The sequence below is a fragment of the Triturus cristatus genome, chromosome 5_1, assembly GCF_964204655.1.
Source record: "Triturus cristatus chromosome 5_1, aTriCri1.1, whole genome shotgun sequence".
NCBI classification, from domain to species: Eukaryota; Metazoa; Chordata; class Amphibia; order Caudata; family Salamandridae; genus Triturus; species Triturus cristatus.
Window position 1 is genome coordinate 12,156,787 of NC_140587.1, and position 16,150 is coordinate 12,172,936.

At 46.9% G+C, this 16,150-nt stretch overlaps 1 protein-coding gene across 1 annotated transcript in view; it reads left to right on the forward strand.

Moving 5' to 3' along the window:
• The first annotated feature begins 1,048 nt into the window (after positions 1 to 1,048).
• Positions 1,049 to 16,150, forward strand: part of LOC146829956 (GTPase IMAP family member 8-like) — a 318,652-nt gene continuing 303,550 nt past the window's right edge. Inside the window, exon 1 of the mRNA XM_085606067.1 lies at positions 1,049 to 1,086. The gene's annotated coding sequence lies outside the window, so the exon portion shown is untranslated. The remainder of the gene's footprint in view (positions 1,087 to 16,150) is intronic.

A 16,150-nucleotide genomic window follows, 5' to 3' on the forward strand; every position in this document is an offset into this window, starting at 1 on the left:
ACTTCCTGGGGGCGCCGTGTTTGCAAGTTTATTATGCAATTACCAGGCCTCAAAAAAATGTCAAAATAACTCGTGTGATTAATTATCTTCCTGGAGAGAGCTCAGTGTTTTGTATAGTTGAGGTTTTGACTTTGGTGAAGTTAGTGCAGAGGGTTAATATGCCTGCTGCAAAGAACGTGTACCAAGTTGATTACAGAGTGCGTATGAGGTAAACAGTTCAGCAGGTTACTGCTTTTAAAAGAGACATCCTTTTGTTACTTGCAATTTATAACTTAAAGTCCTAATATTCAATAGTGAGCTATTAACTTTCATCACAGAACTGCAAGTTGCATAAAGGGTTAATTTGACTAGTAATCGATTCTTATTATTAAAGAAAACTCCCAACTATGCTGTTTCTTTTTCGAGTGTGTGCTTCTCCACACCAAGCATTCTTAAACTATACTGCCTACCAGTATGAATGACCCGTGACTCCTACACTTTTAGTCCTTTGGCTTATGTAAACATTTCCTATATTCTGATTTAAAACACTGTATGATTGATTGTCTCTGTGTGTGTGTGATTCAAAGTGCTCTGACAACCCTACACTGGTATGAGTGGCGCTATATAACTAATTCAATGTATCTGAGAGAGTGTGGTTATGGAGACTGTTAAAGGGTGCTAGTAAGATAATCCGTGGTGGAGGTGGACATTGGGGGGGGCGCCAACAAACATTGTCGCACAGGGCGCCACCAGCGCTATAGCCGGCCCTGGCTGCTCGGCTTCTATAGTAGTAAAGACAATGCACAGTAACGGAGGCCTCCGGGTTCTCACAGACACTAGCCACTTGTCACAGCATCCAATACCGTCATTCTTTGACGAGTTTCACTTTCGTTTTCTTTCTGTGCAAGGTTCAGAGCCAGGGACCTGTCCTGCGAATAGAACATGTGCTGGTGTGCAGCGCCTCCGTGTGGCCGCAGGCGGCACTTCCCAGGCGTTACTTTGACTCGGAGGAGGTGCTGCCGAGCCTGGTATTTAACTGACTGACTATCCGTCTGCGGGAGTCGCAGTCAAGGCGCTATCGGCAGAGGTCGGGAGCTCATGAGGCAGGTGAGTGAGTGATCTCTGACTGCAAGGACTCGCCGTTAGTAGAGGGGGGGGGGGCTGACCATGGCCCCCGCTGCCCCCCCATGCAGATAGAGATGGGGGGGGGGCAATATTCATTCTCGGTGAATGAATCGAGTGAAATACACTTGCATAAGAGGGCAGGGCGAGGGCGTAATGTGCTTAGCGCTCACTTCGGTCTTCAAGGCGCTGCGAGGGGGGCTCGATCATTGGTTCGACACTTGTAATCGTCTCTTCATGAGTAAGTACGAGACGAGCTCTCCTCTTAGCTGCATGTGAAGGGCTCATTTCAGACTTTTGGCGCTATATTACTATTATTATTAATTGCCTTGATGTGCAGCGTTACACTTCCTTTTCCTGGGAATGTTCATATAATTCTCAAAGCAATCCCCGCCCATTTAACACCTCAAATATTCGCATTTAGTGGTAAGTCCGAAGTTCTGCAAGAGATAGTTTAAACGCATTCATTCGCGAACTGGGCCCGATGTGTTCTATGTGAATCTAGAGCGGGGGGGCCGTCTCTGACATTCATCATTACTGTGCGCTAGTGCACTCATTAAGTTCCAAGATCTTTTTCAAGGTACAGCCTCCATTAAAGGGGAGATCATCAAACTGCACATTGATCACACTTCAGAGTCTACGGCTCAGAGGTACAACACATACAATTCAATTTGCTGCCCAAGTTTGAAGCTGAACTGAGAAACAGACCCTACATTTATGTACTTTCCCCTGACAAAAGCGACTTAGCTGTAAGTCTATGCCAGCCCGGTTGTGGGAGCAGCTCTGTTGCAACAATAGGTATGTGGAGGATAGACCCAATAGCCTATGCCAGCCCGTGTGGGAGCAGCTCTGTTGCAACAATAGGTATGTGGAGGATAGACCCAATAGCCTATGCCAGCCCGGTGTGGGAGCAGTTCTGTTGCAACAATAGGTATGTGGAGGATAGACCCAATAGTCTATGCCAGCCCGGTGTGGGAGCAGCTCTGTTGCAACAATAGGTATGTGGAGGATAGACCCAATAGCCTATGCCAGCCCGGTGTGGGAGCAGTTCTGTTGCAACAATAGGTATGTGGAGGATAGACCCAATAGCCTATGCCAGCCCGGCGTGGGAGCAGCTCTGTTGCAACAATAGGTATGTGGAGGATAGACCCAATAGCCTATGCCAGCCCGTGTGGGAGCAGCTCTGTTGCAACAATAGGTATGTGGAGGATAGACCCAATAGCCTATGCCAGCCCGTGTGGGAGCAGCTCTGTTGCAACAATAGGTATGTGGAGGATAGACCCAATAGCCTATGCCAGCCCGGTGTGGGAGGAGTTCTGTTGCAACAATAGGTATGTGGAGGATAGACCCAATAGCCTATGCCAGCCCGTGTGGGAGCAGCTCTGTTGCAACAATAGGTATGTGGAGGATAGACCCAATAGCCTATGCCAGCCCGGTGTTGGAGCAGTTCTGTTGCAACAATAGGTATGTAGAGGATAGACCCAATAGCCTATGCCAGCCCGTGTGGGAGCAGTTCTGTTGCAACAATAGGTATGTGGAGGATAGACACAATAGCCTATGCCAGCCCGTGTGGGAGCAGCTCTGTTGCAACAATAGGTATGTGGAGGATAGACCCAATAGCCTATGCCAGCCCGGTGTTGGAGCAGTTCTGTTGCAACAATAGGTATGTGGAGGATAGACCCAATAGCCTATGCCAGCCCGTGTGGGAGCAGTTCTGTTGCAACAATAGGTATGTGGAGGATAGACCCAATAGCCTATGCCAGCCCGTTATGAGAGCAGTTCTGTTGCAACAATAGGTATGTGGAGGATAGACCCAATAGCCTATGCCAGCCCGGCATGAGAGCAGTTCTGTTGCAACAATAGGTATGTGGAGGATAGACACAATAGCCTATGCCAGCCCGTGTGGGAGCAGCTCTGTTGCAACAATAGGTATGTGGAGGATAGACCCAATAGCCTATGCCAGCCCGGTGTTGGAGCAGTTCTGTTGCAACAATAGGTATGTGGAGGATAGACCCAATAGCCTATGCCAGCCCGTGTGGGAGCAGTTCTGTTGCAACAATAGGTATGTGGAGGATAGACCCAATAGCCTATGCCAGCCCGTTATGAGAGCAGTTCTGTTGCAACAATAGGTATGTGGAGGATAGACCCAATAGCCTATGCCTGCCCGTGTGGGAGCAGCTCTTTGCAACAATAGGTATGTGGAGGATAGACCCAATAGCCTATGCCAGCCCGTGTGGGAGCAGCTCTGTTGCAACAATAGGTATGTGGAGGATAGACCCAATAGCCTATGCCAGCCCGGCGTGGGAGCAGTTCTGTCGCAACAATAGGTATGTGGAGGATAGACCCTATAGTCTATGCCAGCCCGTGTGGGAGCAGCTCTGTTGCAACAATAGGTATGTGGAGGATAGACCCAATAGCCTATGCCAGCCCGTGTGGGAGCAGCTCTGTTGCAACAATAGGTATGTGGAGGATAGACCCAATAGCCTATGCCAGCCTGGTGTGGGAGCAGCTCTGTTGCAACAATAGGTATGTGGAGGATAGACCCAATAGCCTATGCCAGCCTGGTGTGGGAGCAGTTCTGTTGCAACAATAGGTATGTGGAGGATAGACCCAATAGCCTATGCCAGCCCGGTGTTGGAGCAGCTCTGTTGCAACAATAGGTATGTGGAGGATAGACCCAATAGCCTATGCCAGCCCGTGTGGGAGCAGCTCTGTTGCAACAATAGGTATGTGGAGGATAGACCCAATAGCCTATGCCAGCCCGTGTGGGAGCAGCTCTGTTGCAACAATAGGTATGTGGAGGATAGACCCAATAGCCTATGCCAGCCCGGTGTGGGAGCAGTTCTGTTGCAACAATAGGTATGTGGAGGATAGACCCAATAGCCTATGCCAGCCCGTGTGGGAGCAGCTCTGTTGCAACAATAGGTATGTGGCGGATAGACCCAATAGCCTATGCCAGCCTGGTGTGGGAGCAGTTCTGTTGCAACAATGGGTATGTGGAGGATAGACCCAATAGCCTATGCCAGCCCGGTGTTGGAGCAGCTCTGTTGCAACAATAGGTATGTGGAGGATAGACCCAATAGCCTATACCAGCCCGGTGTGGGAGCAGTTCTGTTGCAACAATAGGTGTGTGGAGGATAGACCCAATAGCCTATGCCAGCCCGTGTGGGAGCAGTTCTGTTGCACCAATAGGTATGTGGAGGATAGACCCAATAGCCTATGCCAGCCCGTGTGGGAGCAGCTCTGTTGCAACAATAGGTATGTGGAGGATAGGCGCAATAGCCTATGCCAGCGTGGTGTGGGAGCAGTTCTGTTGCAACAATAGGTATGTGGAGGATAGACCCAATAGCCTATGCCAGGTCGTGTGGGAGCAGCTCTGTTGCAACAATAGGTATGTGGAGGATAGACCCAATAGCCTATGCCAGCCCGTGTGGGAGCAGCTCTGTTGCAACAATAGGTATGTGGAGGATAGGCGCAATAGCCTATGCCAGCCCGTGTGGGAGCAGCTCTGTTGCAACAATAGGTATGTTGAGGATAGACCCAATAGCCTATGCGAGCCCGGTGTGGGAGCAGTTCTGTTGCAACAATAGGTATGTGGAGGATAGACCCAATAGCCTATGCCAGCCCGTGTGGGAGCAGCTCTGTTGCAACAATAGGTATGTGGAGGATAGACCCAATAGCCTATGCCAGCCCGTGTGGGAGCAGCTCTGTTGCAACAATAGGTATGTGGAGGATAGACCCAATAGCCTATGCAAGCCCGGTGTGGGAGCAGTTCTGTTGCAACAATAGGTATGTGGAGGATAGACCCAATAGCCTATGCCAGCCCGGTGTGGGAGCAGCTCTGTTGCAACAATAGGTATGTGGAGGATAGACCCAATAGCCTATGCCAGCCCGGTGTGGGAGCAGCTCTGTTGCAACAATAGGTATGTGGAGGATAGACCCAATAGTCTATGCCAGCCCGTGTGGGAGCATCTCTGTTGCAACAATAGGTATGTGGAGGATAGACCCAATAGCCTATGCCAGCCCATGTGGGAGCAGCTCTGTTGCAACAATAGGTATGTGGAGGATAGACCCAATAGCCTATGCCAGCCCGGTGTGGGAGCAGCTCTGTTGCAACAATAGGTATGTGGAGGATAGACCCAATAGCCTATGCCAGCCCGGCGTGGGAGCAGCTCTGTTGCAACAATAGGTATGTGGAGGATAGACCCAATAGCCTATGCCAGCCCGGTTTGGGAGCAGCTCTGTTGCAACAATAGGTATGTGGAGGATAGACCCAATAGTCTATGCCAGCCTGTGTGGGAGCATCTCTGTTGCAACAATAGGTATGTGGAGGATAGACCCAATAGTCTATGCCAGCCTGTGTGGGAGCATCTCTGTTGCAACAATAGGTATGTGGAGGATAGACCCAATAGCCTATGCCAGCCCGGCGTGGGAGCAGTTCTGTCGCAACAATAGGTATGTGGAGGATAGACCCAATAGCCTATGCCAGCCCGGTGTGGGAGCAGTTCTGTTGCAACAATAGGTGTGTGGAGGATAGACTCAATAACCTATGCCAGCCCGGTGTGAAAGGAGCTCTGTTGCAACAATAGGTATGTGGAGGATAGACCCAATAGCCTATGCCAGCCCGGTGTGGGAGCAGCTCTGTTGCAACAATAGGTATGTTTAAACGTCAGGTGCGGGTTGGCCCATGAATGGGGGTGGGAATTATGTGGCTCATCAGGATGTAAAGGTTTCACCCAAGGTGAGGTAACCAAAGTTAATAAAAATGGTGCAAGCCTGGCAGTTGGGGCCTGTACAAGGTGATCAGCTAGTTAAGCAGTATGTGACCACTTGTCCTGGGAATGTGACAGTGTGCTAAGTGCTAGTACAGCAGTATTTCTTCTGGAATTAGAGCATCTGCTGTATGCTTATCTCGGTCCTCTTTCAGGGGTATGCAGGTATATGCATGAGGGGTTGGGTAATGCTCATCTGTTTCTGGCTCGGGGATCCTGTTCGCTGCTTCATGGACACAGAATGCTGAAGAAGAGTTTCTCCTTCTCGTGTGGAAGTATGAGCTGCTAGCACTCTGTGATGAGTAACAAACACTTTCAATATATTCAGAGCCCTGCCATGCTTCCTTTGACATGGGTCTCTGCAACAATAAAATGCAATGGGTCTGCTGGAATGGTAAAATGATCAGCAGGTTCTCACAAGGACACTGCACCAGGGAGTTACAGCACTCTTGGATCTGACCTTCTCCGCAAGGTCACACCAAACGTTTGCTAAAATCAGGGGTTGTGTATTGGGACCAAGGGAAGGAGTCCTTTAGTGAGTTTTCATGTCTAGATAGGGAGTGATAGGTTCTCTGATGGGAGTGACTCCCTGGGATCCCAAGTGTGGTATTATCACACTAAACTTTTGCTAAAATCAGGGGTTGTGTATTGGGACCAAGGGAAGGAGTCCTTTAGTGAGTTTTCATGACTAGATAGGGACTGATAGGTTCTCTGATGGGAGTGACTCCCTGGGATCCCAAGTGTGGTATTATCACACTAAACTTTTGCCTTCACTCTCTTCGTTAGCTGAACCCATTTTTGTTGGCTTTTCAGTGCTAAAGTGTTTGAGCTTTCTCAATTACATATGGTAAAACTACTCTACCCCTGCTTGGTGCATTTAATGTACTTATAAGCTCCTAGTAAATGATGCTATGGCTGCCCAAGACTTGCAAATTGAATGCTATTAGTGGGCAGCAGCACTCACTGTGCCACCCACTAATGTAGCCTTTGAATGAAATGAAATAGGATCTTGTAAAGCGCATGGCTACCCGGGAGCATCCCAGTGCTGAGCGGAGCCAGAGTGAGCGGCCAGAGTTTATGGGACTGTGCTTTCGAAATATGAGGTGGTTAGGTTCCCTACGGAGGTGAAGTGGGAGAGTGTTCCAGACTTTGGCAGCATTGTATTAAAAAAGCCTGCCCCAGCTTCTGGCTCTCTTGATTCTGGGCACTTCAGCCAGATGGAGCGTGTCGGAGCGAAAGTTTCTGGGGGGTTTATACGGACGGATCAAGGCATAAATGATTGGTGGACCATTCCCTTCCAGAGACTTGTGGGCCACGCAGAGGGCCTTGAAATGGATTCTCTCCTGCTCCGGAAGCCAGGGCATGAAGCGTATTGTGGTTTTTGCAGAACAGCGATATCCAGTACCGGTAAGCCGTCTTGCCGCCGAGTTCTGAACAATCTGAAGTCTCGTGACCACTGAATTGGGGGCCCCCAGATATAGGGCGTTGCCAAAATCAATTCTGCATAGGATCAGGGCCTGCATCAGTATCTTTTTTGCTAGGAATGGAAGTAGGGGGAGTACTTTACGGATCATTTTGAGCAGACCGTAGCATGAAGTGACCGTCTTCCTGGCTTGGGTTTTGAAGGAGAGGTCTTGGTCAAGCCGGCTGTCTATGTTTTTTATTTCAGATTTTGGGTCCGGGAAGGAGTTTAAGAATGTTTTGTACTTGAGAGGAGAAGAATTGTGCAAGATTGTTACACCGGCGTCCGGAGAGGTCAGGGATCGTCAGTGGGGCAGGGACTTTTAGTGTCTTTTTAGCAATCCGGAAGATTTCCCTGGGAGAGTTGGCTGCAAGGGAGATCTTTGCCTCGAAGTGTGAGGCTTGGGCTTTTTTAATTTCCGCCTTGTATGTACGTAGAGAAGCTCTTTATTCTGATTTCTTGTTATGGTAGAAGTCTTTTCTCCATAGCCTCTCCAACTTTTTACATTCCTGTTTAAGAAGGCGTAATTCAGGGGTGAACCATGCTGATTTGACAGATCCAGCTTTTTTCTGGATTAATATTTTAGGGAGCACTAGGTTAAGTGTGCCTTCAATCCAGGAGGTGAAGCGATTATATGCAGTCACCGGATTGGAATCTGGGATGGGTAAGGTCTTACCAAGTTCATGGGACCATTCCTCCAAGGGGAGCTTGGACCAGGGACAAATGAGACTTCAAGACAACTGAGTGTTTGAATCTGTAATAACGGGGGTCCAGGAGAAGGGGACTAGGAAATGGTCAGACCAAGGGAGGGTATGTGGGTTTTCCTATTACTTCTTCCAGGCTGGAGAAAATGGGGTCGAGGAGGTGTCCTTTGATATGGGTGGATTGAAGCACCTTCTGAAGATGTTGGTAGGACCCAAGGTCTTGGGCGAGGTCAGTGGCGACCAAGGCAGAAGGGTCGCCAAACTGTAGATTAAAATCTCCAAGGAGCGTAAAGTTAGCATTAGTGTTTACAAGATCAATGGCTGTTTCCAGCAGGGATATGCAGAATTGGCTCGGCGCCCCAGGAGGGGGGTATATAAGAATCCCTGAGAGTGTAAGGGAGGGGGTCAATTCAATGGAAAAATGGGCATTCTCATAATCTAATATTGGGCTACAGAGAAGGCGGCAAGTCATGTGATTTTTGTAGATATTGGCAATACCGCCGCCCATACCTGTCGTCCTGTCTATTATTTGGATTGAATAGCCCGGAGGAAGGGCTCTAACGATATCAGGTTCTGAACTTGGGGTGAGCTAGGTCTCAGTCAGAAACAACACTTCTGGTTCCAGATCAGATAACAATAATGAGACCTCGGCAGAGTGTTTCGGTAGGGATCCACAATTGAGCAACAGTAGGTTAAAGGGTTTCCCCAAAGGGGCTGGAGTATGGGTGTTTACAGAGAGCTCATAATGGCAGTGAAAATCTCCAGCGCGATAGAGTGAGTACATTGAGGCTCTAGGGGTCTAGAGCTGGTTTAACCCCGATAGGCTTTAAAACATGTTTCAGGCTTATCACAGCATGCCGTGGTGAAGTTTTAAATTGCCACTTCCACCTGCAGAAAAATCCTTTTCCCATGCCTCAACATTCCTTTTTATTACATATGTGTCACCCCTAAGTCTGGCCCAAAGGTTTCATAGGGCAATGTACAGTGTATTTAAAAAGTAAGAGAAGTTACATGTCCTCGTAGTGAAAGACTCTTTAAGTTGCTTTGACTAACACTGGGTTACATTATTATATTAATTTTTTTGGATTGGAGGCAGGAGAGTTCATGTTTTTACTCAAATGAATTGTAATTTCAAAACCTCCTTAATGGTAACGCTGGATTTTAAGTCACAATTCTGAAAATGGCAGATATAGAAAATTGTAATTTCACATCCTAACCATTCGTGCCTTCTTGCAGTATCCTGGGTCACATGGCTGTGAATATCTCTGTTGTTTGTGCTTGTATATTCCACCCAGACAGTGAGACAAAAGGGGACGGGGTGTTGACATGACGGGCAATCCTGCCTGGATGTTGGGGGCGAAGCTATGCCTTTCCCCACTTAAACTTTAAAGATCTTGCCTCCAGCACACACAAAGTACCCTGATACAAGTCCTTTATCAGCCCAGCCATCTTGGAACCATGACAGGGCAAGTGAGAGAGCGAGAATACAAGTGTATTGATACAAATGTCCATTAAACATAATCAAACAATACAGTACAATAAAACAATAAAACCATGACTCCATAAAATCGTCCCCAGTCTTCTTAAAGTGAAACTAATTAGAATCATGTTCCCGCCCCATTATGTTTAATACTGAGTAAAATGCAGTTACGTCAAAAAAGTTAATATTTCACAAGCACAATCCCATATTGCCTACACCAGGTCATACATTTGATAAGTAACGGCACAGTTTTAAAAACTTTATACAAGCTGATTTTAAATGCAAACAATCTATCAAGATATGGCAAATAGGCATGGACGCACTTCACTGTGTGATAACCATCTTTGGAACCTTTACTAACAAGAGAACATCAGATTACAGCTGGATTTTTAGTAATTCTGAACAATAATTGTTATCAGGCAGGCTATGGTAAAAGACTACTGTTTTACTGTTGTACAGTTTTGGCATTTTTCTGGGACATAGCCTATTTTTTCTATTTTTTGTGCTTTCAACCTCCTTCCAGTTAATGGTAGAAATGGGTATGAAAGCAATAATGGATCCTAGACAGCTATACATTTTAGAAACGTAGACGAAATTCTGAATTCAGCAAGGGGTCATTTGTGTAGATCCATCAAGGTTTCTTTATAGAAACTGGCAGTTAAATATAGGAACAATTAAAAATTAGTCGAAAAAAACAGCCTTTTGTGTCAACGTTTTCACCTGTAACTTCTACTAATTATGACATCTTTTTGAAAGCAATATACCGTTACATCCGCTGGACCTTACTGGTTGTGGGGATATATAGGACTGGTAGGTTCACCAAGAACCCAACGAACCTAGAGTAAAAAACTGAGCAGCATTTTGTAATGGTTTTTTATTATGATCCGGGTATATAGCAAATATTGTGGGAAAATGTATAGATGGAAAAATCGGTATGAAAGACACCTATGTATTTCTGAAATGCGAACAAATTATAGAGTTTAGAAACAGTACATATTTGCACATTTTCGAAATTAGGAATACTCATACTAGCATGAGATTTATTGGTCATTTTTCAAAATGACTTTTTTTTTACACATTGTCTTTCATTTGGAAGGGAGAAATGCATCAAAAATCAATAGGTAATAACAGTTGCTTTACAAATCGGAACTACCCTAAGTCTCCGGATAAAAATGGTACCTCACTTGTGTGGGTAGGCATAGTGCCCACAATAGGAAATGGCTCAAAACCCAACGTGAACACACCACATTTTCACAATGAAAATTTACACTTTTTTTGCGAAGTGTCTACCTGTAGTTTTTGAACACTAGCTCTGCCGGCACCAAGGGAAACCTGGCAAACCTATAGAATTTTGAAAACTAGACACCCAGAGGAATCCAGGATGGTGTGACTTGACTGCCTCCCACCATGTCCTGTTACCCAGAATCCATTACAAACCTAAAGATTTTTTAAAAAAAACTAATTTTCCCCACATTTCTGCGGGGGAAAGTTCTGGAATCTGCGTGGATCCACAAATTTCCACCCACCCCGCGTTCACCAAAGTCTTATGAGAAAAATGGTACCTCACTTGTGTGGGTCGGCCTAGTGCACGCTACAGGAAACTGCGCAAAATGCAACATGGGCACACCTCAATTTCGCAGTGAAAAATGACCCTTTTTTGGCAAAGTGCTTAGTTGTAGTTTTTGAACCCTAGCTGTGCCGGCACCTTATGAAACCTAGCAAACCTATACATTTTTTAAAACTAGACACCCAGGGGAATCCAGGATGTGGTCACTTGACTGCCTCCCATCAGGTTCTGTTACCCAGAATCCCTTGCAAACGTAAATAATTGACAAAAAAAACACATTTTCTTACGAGAAAAATGTTACCTCACTTGTGTGGGTCAGCCTAGGGGCCGCGACAGGAAACGGCGCAAAACGCAACGTGGTCACACCTCAATTTTGCAGGGAAACATGACCCTTTTTTGGCAAAGTGCCTAGCTCTAGTTTTTTAACCTTAGCTCTGCCGGCACCTAGTGGAACCTAGCAAATCTATACATTTTGGAAAACTAGACACCCTGTGGAATCCTGGATGGGGTGACTTGACTGCCTCCCACTAGGTTTTGATACCCAGAATCGTTTGCAAACCTAAAAAACTGTAAAAAAAAACACATTTTCCCCACATTTCTGTGGTGGAAAGTTCTGGAATCTGCGTGGATCCATAAATTTCTACCCACCCCGCATTCCCCAAAGTCTTACGAGAAAAATGGTACCTTCCTTGTGCGGATCGGCCTAGTGCCCGCATCAGGAAACGGTGCAAAACGCAACGTGCTCACACCTCAATGTCGCAGTGAAAAATGACCCTTTTTTGGCAAAGAGCCTAGCTCTAGTTTGTGAACCCTAGCTCTGTGGGCACCTTGGGAAACTTAGCAAACCTATACATTTTTAAAAACTAGACACCCAGGGGAATCCAGGATGGGGTGACTTGACTGCCTCCCACCAGGATCTGTTACCCAGAATCCCTTGCAAACCTAAAAAATTGTGAAAAAAACCCAAATTTTCCCCACATTTCTGTGGTGAAAAGTTCTGGAATCTGCGTGGATCCACAAATTTCCACCCACCCCGCATTCCCCAAAGTCCTACGAGAAAAATGGTACCTCACCTGTGCGGGTCGACCTAGTGCCCGCGACAGGAAACGGCGCAAAACGCAACGTGGTCACACCTCAATTTCGCAGTGAAAAATGACCCTTTTTTGGCAAAGTTCCTAGCTGTAGTTTTTGAACCCTAGCTCTGCCGGCCCCTTGGGAAACCTAGCAAACCTATACATTTTTTAAAACTAGACACCCAAGGGAATCCAGGATGGGGTGACTTGAGTGCCTCCCACCAGGATCTGTTACCCAGAATCCCTTGCAAACCTAAAAAATTGTGAAAAAACCCACATTTTCCCCACATTTCTGTGGTGGAAAGTTCTGGAATCTGCGTGGATCCACAAATTTCCACCCACCCCGCATTCCCCAAAGTCCTACGAGAAAAATGGTACCTCACTTGTGCGGGTCGGCCTAGTGCCTATGACAGGAAACGGCGCAAAACGCAACATGGTCACACCTCAATTTCGCAGTGAAAAATTACCCTTTTTTGGCAAAGTGCCTAACTGTAGTTTTTGAACCCTAGCTCTGCCGGCACCTTGGGAAACCTAGCCAACCTATACATTTGTGAAAAGTAGACACCCAGGGGAATCCAGGATGGGGTGACTTGTGTGCCTCCCACCAGGGTCTGTTACCCAGAATCCCTTGCAAACCTTAAAGATTGTGGAAAAAACACATTTTCCCCAAATTTCTGTGGTGGAAAGTTCTGGAATCTGCGTGGATCCACAAATTTCCACCCACCCCGTGTTCCCCAAAGACTTACGAGAAAAATAGTACCTAGTGCCCGCGACAGGTTACGTCGCAAAACGCAATGTGGTCACACCTCAATTTCGCAGTGAAAAATGACCCTTTTTTGGCAAAGTGCCTAGCTGTAGTTTGTGAACCCTAGCTCTGCCATCACCTAGGGAAACCTACCAAACCCACACATTTCTGAAAACTAGACTTCCGGCGTCTTCCAGGGAGTTATGGCTTGCATGGATCCCCCAACGTTTCCTTACCCAGAATCCCCTGCAAACCTCAATTTTAGCTGAAAAAATCACTTTTTGCACACATTTTTGTGTGGGAAAGTTGTGGCATCACTGGGCTCGAACAAATTTCCCACCACCCAGCGTTCCCCCAGGTCATCTGATAAAAATGGTGCCTCACTTGTGTTGGAGGCCCAAGTACCCGTGACAGGCAAGGGCCCAAAACGTAGTGAGGCGACATCAAAATTGCCTATCTGAAAACCACCTGGTTTTGCAAGGGGGGTCACTTGGGTTTTTGGCCCCGTACTCGGCAGCCATCTAGGGAAACCTACCAAACACACACATTTCTGAAAACTAGACACCCGGCGCCATCCAGGGAGGTATGGCTTGCATGGATCCCTCAACATTTCCTTACCCAGAATCCCCTGCAAACCTCAATTTTAGCTGAAAAAATCACTTTTTCCACACATTCCCTCCAGAATTTGGCTTTCTCCCAAACTAAATAAGTTTTATATTTTTTTGAGTGAATGTCAAACCAAAATAGTAACCAAATTACAGGGGTACAGAAAAGAGTCGAAAGAGAGTCAGATAGCAGGATCAAACGGCGTGTCAGTCAACACACAAGGCTCGGCAGTGAATCACTGCTTAAGGCCGCCCAGCTAATCAGAGGTAATTCAACCAAGTACGTAAATCCACTCACTCGAGTGGCATGCATCATCTATCTGAGAGCACGAGGAAGGCAGGGAGGGGCTGTATAAGGACAGAAATGGGCGGGCAACTGTACAGGGGCACAAGTGAGGGTGAATACATACCACGGAATCCGACACAAGCAGCCAAACCACACGGACACCACGCTGAGACCAAGAATTCGATTTCAGTCCTGTGAACAAAAAAGTAGCTTGCCAAGTTTCCCACTATCATTTGTGACACCTCCATGAGTTCCAGGCTTTTTAAGCAACAGAATGTTTGGACTTTTGAGCCTACAGTTATAATGTTATGGGCTGATCTACACGGCCCAGAATGCAACGTGCTGCTGACTTTAAAGCCGGAACAGGATAAGGGCGTCACACAGGAGGCTGTGATGCTTATACCAACCCAGTTGCATATTTTTGTATTGTTTTTCTGTGAACTGTCAATGAGTTTCCAGAAGTAAACTTTCTTTGACGCTGCCATGACAACACCACAATAAAACATCTGGCAGGCTGTTGGCCCATGTAAATGAAACCTTTGCAAACCTGGTCTGTCACTAGAGAACTGACAAGTCATACTCGGTGTACGTGTTTGAGGTATTGAACTTTAAGTACTAAACATTGATGTCTCGTGGACTGTCTTCTTCGTGTAAAATGTGCAATGTTTTGCATCTGTGGAAGCTGTGTGTGACTTTTTAGTGACAAGGGATTGCACAATTACGGTGGAAAAAAATAATCAAAATTTGTATTTGCTTAGGAAGTACCCTTTGGCGTTGCTTAAAGTGAGAGCTGACATGTAACTACTAAATTTCCTTCCCATTTAGAACTTCAAGTTGACCAGTTACAATTGATTTATACTGGTTTCAGGGGCAATGTATTTGTTTTGCGATTGCTCTGTATATGCCCAGCAGATAGAATGACATACTTTAATAGCTAAATAAACAAGCATTGGCCGCGCGGCCGGGAAAGTGACACGGCCGCGCGGCCCGCGAAAGTGAAAGTGATTGCATCGCGATCAAGCACTGCGGAGGAAAGACACATGGCGGCTGCGCGCGTGCATGCTCACGTGCACGCACGCTTTAGGCCACAGGCAGCACTGTGAAAAACCGTACACAAAATGTCTCGGCCAGACCAGCGCATGCGCTGGATCAGGCGAGACCTAAAAAGGGACAAGGTACACCCTGTTTGACAAAAACAGAATAGATTTTTTTTTCTACACAACCATCCGTTCCTCAAGCACACATACATACTGGTTGGATTTGGCACAAGGGTGAGCAATGGTTCAGTATATATACTTGTATTAACCAGAGATTTCACAAAAAAGAAATGCACTGTTATTAATTGAAAGTACGAGAAACTGAACCATTGACTCACAGCTCGTGAGCTGTAAAGCCACGACAAGGCACCAACCTCTTTATAGGCCATTCATACACCTTTCATATGTGTGACACACACAAAACCATTCACACCGCCAGCCGCGGGCCCAGCACATTACAACACTCACACCAGGAGACAGCACCATTCAAGGGCCCATCACTTTAACACGCTCACATTCTTGACACAGCAACCACACCAGCTCACGGATTGCGTGGAGTGGCGTTTGGCTAGCAGTGTGTGTAGTGACCAGCAGCTAGTCACTACTCCCACACCGCCAGCCAAGTGCCAGCCCACTCACCTCCAGCCAAGCACCAGTCCACGCACACTGCCAGCCAAGCGCCAGTCCATGCACACTGCCAGCCAAGTGCCCATCCACGCACACCACCAGCCAAGTGCCAGTCCATGCACACCGCCAGCCAAGCGCCAATCCACACACACCACCAGCCAAGCGCCAGTCCACGCACACCACCAGCCAAGCGCCAATCCACACACACCGCTAGCCAAGCAGAAACTAAAGACATCATTCTATTGCCAAACGTGAATCTGAACAACTATATCAAACCATGCAGACCAGGCAGTACACTATTAGACTCACGGTTGCTCCCAAAAACTCTTTTTAGTGTGATACAATCTCAAACATGAGGGCACACACAGCCCAGGATTAGAAGGACAATCGGCACAGTGCATACGACTCTCCTTCCACACACCTCTTCGCAAGCAGACTCTACATCTCTTACAGGGATTGTTTTTTTTGGGCGTGGGAGGAATTAAATCAGGAAAGTGGCGATCTTTCAATCTAGCCACATCCTCCACCACTCCAACTCTAGGAACACTTGCCTGTTCCACAACAACATGGCTGCCTATCACAGACTCCTGAAACTGAACAAAATTCAACTTTGACTCAGGAGAACACTCCTTGTACACAACAAAAGCATTGAAAGTAGCTAAATTGAAGAGATGGATGGCCAACTTTTTGT